Source organism: Propithecus coquereli, unplaced genomic scaffold (assembly GCF_000956105.1).
Source record: "Propithecus coquereli isolate 6110/MARCELLA unplaced genomic scaffold, Pcoq_1.0 Scaffold467, whole genome shotgun sequence".
NCBI classification, from domain to species: Eukaryota; Metazoa; Chordata; class Mammalia; order Primates; family Indriidae; genus Propithecus; species Propithecus coquereli.
Window position 1 is genome coordinate 227,735 of NW_012150474.1, and position 3,914 is coordinate 231,648.

Below are 3,914 nucleotides of genomic sequence, written 5' to 3' on the forward strand. Positions count from 1 at the left end.
AAAAAAAAAAAAAAGAGGGTCCTACATATAATCCAAAACTTTCCTGTAAATGCAAAGTTGCATTTTGAATCCTTTAGAAAGAGCTGCATTCATCAGCACATGTAACCTTGGCCAAAGTGGAGGGTAAGATGTGTACATCCCTATTTTTTTTTTTTCCAAAAAGGGTTATAGTAATTTTTATTTAACTCCCTGTCCTCACTGCTTCCCCGACGGAAAACTCAGTCCCTGTGAGCAGAAAAAGGTGAGGTTCTAGTTCTGGCAGCATCTGAACTTTTAGAAATGGACCTACCTGCTCTCAGCTATGCTGGGACTCCAGGCCTGCCGGGCGGACACCCCATCGACACTTGTTTGCGTTTGGTTGAACTTGGTTGAACACAGGGACCCCCCAGACAGAACAAACCCGGAGTGCTGTATGAGTGACTGTCACCCCCCAAACTGCTCGTGTTTTGCTTCTGTCCCGGAAGTTGGGTGACACTCTGTAGGGTGAGACAGTGGTCGCCAAGCATGGGGTGCACATTTTAGCTTTCTCTTTCTCCCAGAAACGCCAGGATAGAGGCAAATGAGAAAAGCAGCTTGAGCTGTAGTTAGTTCTCTTCTGACCTTCCTTTTTCTAAAAATTAATTTTATCTTTTTGGTTATTAGGGATTTTGGAGACGGAGGGTGCCCTGAAGGTAAAGTGTGTGGGTGTTGGTCTCCCAGGGGGTATCTGTAGAGCCATGTTTGCCGTGGGGAGGGCACTTACCCTGCCACGGGACACCAGGAGCGAAATGTATGGGGTGGGGGCGTATGTTGGCCATGCGTGCATTCTGCTCAAAACAAGGTCCCTTCCAAGGTCACTCGTGTTACTGCCCAATGCATGTTGGCGCGCTTGCTGGCAGAGTGAGAAAGATCACCTTGCACGGAAGCAGCTTGGAGAGGGTCTCTCTGTCCTGTCCTTGCATGCAGAGGGTTTGGTTGCGAGACCCACCGGCGTGTTTATTATTGAGACAAGTTTCTGGCGGAGCTGAGGGCTGGTCCTCCGGCTGCGGGTTCCGCTGCTCTGACCGCGCGGCTCCGTCCGCCGAGACAGGTTGAGCCATGCAACGCTTCTTTCCTTTCCTGAAAACTTGGCCAAAGCGTTACATCTGGGGTAAAAGCCGCGCTGTTTAGCAAAAGCTCTGTTCTTTCTCGGTTTAGCTGTGGTCCGATCTGTCTCTTCCCAATTCACCGTTTTCCTTTCCTCCCTCCACACGGCTGTGAGATACCAACAGGGCGTGTCACCGGGTGAAGCTGTTGCATTTGTCGGGTTTGGTGTTAGCTTGATTGGATGTTGGTATTGGATTGGATGGGTCCGGTTAAGGGTCTGACTCCGGCATGCTTTGCAAAGCTCTGCTCCTCAGAACTGCTCAGTTAGACACGGTCTTGAGGGAGCAGGAATGTGCTCTTACCGGTGTTGATAGGCAGTTATGAAGCTGGTTATCTGATTGACTCGGTTTCCCCTGCACCTGTGCTCTCTGAAAACTCTGGGGACACCTGGATGTTTAAACGGGGAGAGAGACAGGGACAGCTGCCCAGATGGTGCCAAACCCCCTGGTTAAGATGGAAGTAAGATCCCAGCCTCCTACGACGTCACCTCCAAATTTCCTTCTAACCCTCTTGATTTTGCCCCCCAAGTAGAATCGTCTCAGCCACGTCTACCCAGAGACCTCGCTGCGGCACCCACACACTTAAAAACAGAAAAAAATTTCGAGGCACTTTGCTCAGAGTTCCTCGTTTTCTCCAAGTTTCGGGAGGTCGGGGTGGGGGTTGGGGTGGGGGAAGCATTCGGCGGACAAGTTTGACGTTTTTAAAGACTGGTGCCTAATTTATTAAAAATTAGCTTAGCGAACACGCCGATTTCTTTTTTCAATACACGTGAAAGCTTCATGCCATTTATAAATGTTTTATTGAAATTTGATATTTAATGAGAGATCGGTCGAAGGAATGTAAGAAAATATCAGGTTTCAAAGCTATGAAACGTGCTATTTATTGAAAAGGTGACGGTTTCGCGATTCCAGGCCGGTTGAGGGTTTTGGCCCCCGTCAGAGAGGCAAACGTTCCCTGCCTCTTGGTACTGATGTATATGGATGTGTTATTTATTTTTCTTTTTTTGGGTTGAAAAATTCATAAATATGTGCTATTTTAATTATGTTGGAGTGTAAATTTGACATTGCCTTGCATTTATTTTTATATTTCCTAAGGCCTGTTGCTTTTTTTTTTTTTTTCTCTCTCTCTCTCTCTCCCCCCACGTCCCCCCGGTTTACGCGCAGGCGGGGTGGGCTACAACGCCGCGGCGGTGTTTGGGCTGTGCATACGCGGTGTGTCTGGACCCACAGACATTTTTTTCAGGGATTGCTTAAAACGAAAAGAAATACCAGAAAACTTTCCCCAGACCGACGGTCGTAAAATCCGTATCCCTCTGCTGTGGTGTGGGGGAGAAAACTCTCTTTGCGAAGGTTTCTCCGGCCCGGCCCGCATGCTCCTAACACAGCCGCGCTTGTGTGTCCTTCTTGCTACAGAGTGTATTTTGTCAGACCATGTAGTATGAATGTACATCTTGTAAAAGTGAGATATAAATAAACTTATAAATATTTGTATTCACGTGTTAAAAAAAATTCTCACCTCTCCCTTGCGGGGGGGAGGCCCATGGGCGGCGGGGTGGGGAGATAAAAAACGGAGGCCGAAAACTCGGCGTTGTTTTCGTGCTGATATCGAAGCATCCTCCGGGCTGTTCCGGTCGGTTCCTTGTGTGGATGGTCGAGTCATTTTGAGGCGGGCGGTGGGAGAAGAAAAAAGAATAAATGGGAAAAAAAAATAATCGAGGTTTAAAAACGACAAGTTTTTTTGTTAGTTTGTTTTGCTTTTTGGCATCGGTTTTGCTTCTCCTTATGTAAAGGAAAGTTCGTGATTGGATTTGGCTGCCCTGAGTGTGTCCCGCCTTTGATACAAAACACATGTGAGGGGGAGGGGAGTGGGGTGGAATTGGGGTGGAATGAGGCCACCCACGCGAGGTCCCCAGCGAGGCTGGGGCCTGGGCGTTCGTGGGGGGCTGAGCCCGTGGACGGCTGGGCGTCGCGACCCTCCCCGGGTGCGTGGCGTCTGAGCGGGGTCTTGCCGGCCGGGTCAGCTCTCCTTGCTGTCCCCTTGTGGTTCCTGGAAGTTTCTCGGCCAGAGAGGGAGGTTCTGAGGACGCTCACTCATAGCTGCGGAGTCCGGCTTGAGATCTGTTTTGTTCTTACCGTGGGGCTGACCCCGGAGCTCTCCTCCACTGGGGCTGTTTGTGTCTCGCGGGACAGAAGGCAGTGATGTTTCCCACGAGTGGGTGTCGGGGTTCCCGTCTTCTCGGGGCTTGGGACAGGACCTGAGGGTGGCAGTCCCAGAGTGAGGGCTGCAGAAACCTCTGTGGCTGCAATCCCCAGCCTCAATAAAGCTCTGTCCTTTTGGGGAAAAGGCAGACAACTTTGGTCCTTCCTTGCGGCTTGCAGGCTCGGTGAAAACGGAATCAACGCTGTTGTTTTATGGCTAAACCATCCAGCTTTGTTTAGCAAATCTGTTCATTTTGTTGCAGGCGGTTTAAGACTGCGGTCCCCAAGGTGGTACCGGTCCGTGGCCTGTTAGGGACCAGGCCACGGAGCTCCGCCTCCTGCAACCGTGGAAAAATTATCTTCCGTGAAGCTGGTCCCTTCTTGGTGCCAAAAGGGTTGGGGACCCTCTGGTTTACAAGGTCCCTTCCCTTAGAAATAGTCACTTTGTTGCCAACTGTAGTGAATCCCTTTCAAAAATGAAGTGGGTTTTGGGCTGGGCGCGGTGGCTCACGCCTGTGATCCTAGCTCTCTGGGAGGCCGAGGCGGGAGGATCGTTTGAGCTCAGGAGTTCGAGACCAGCCTGAGCAAGAG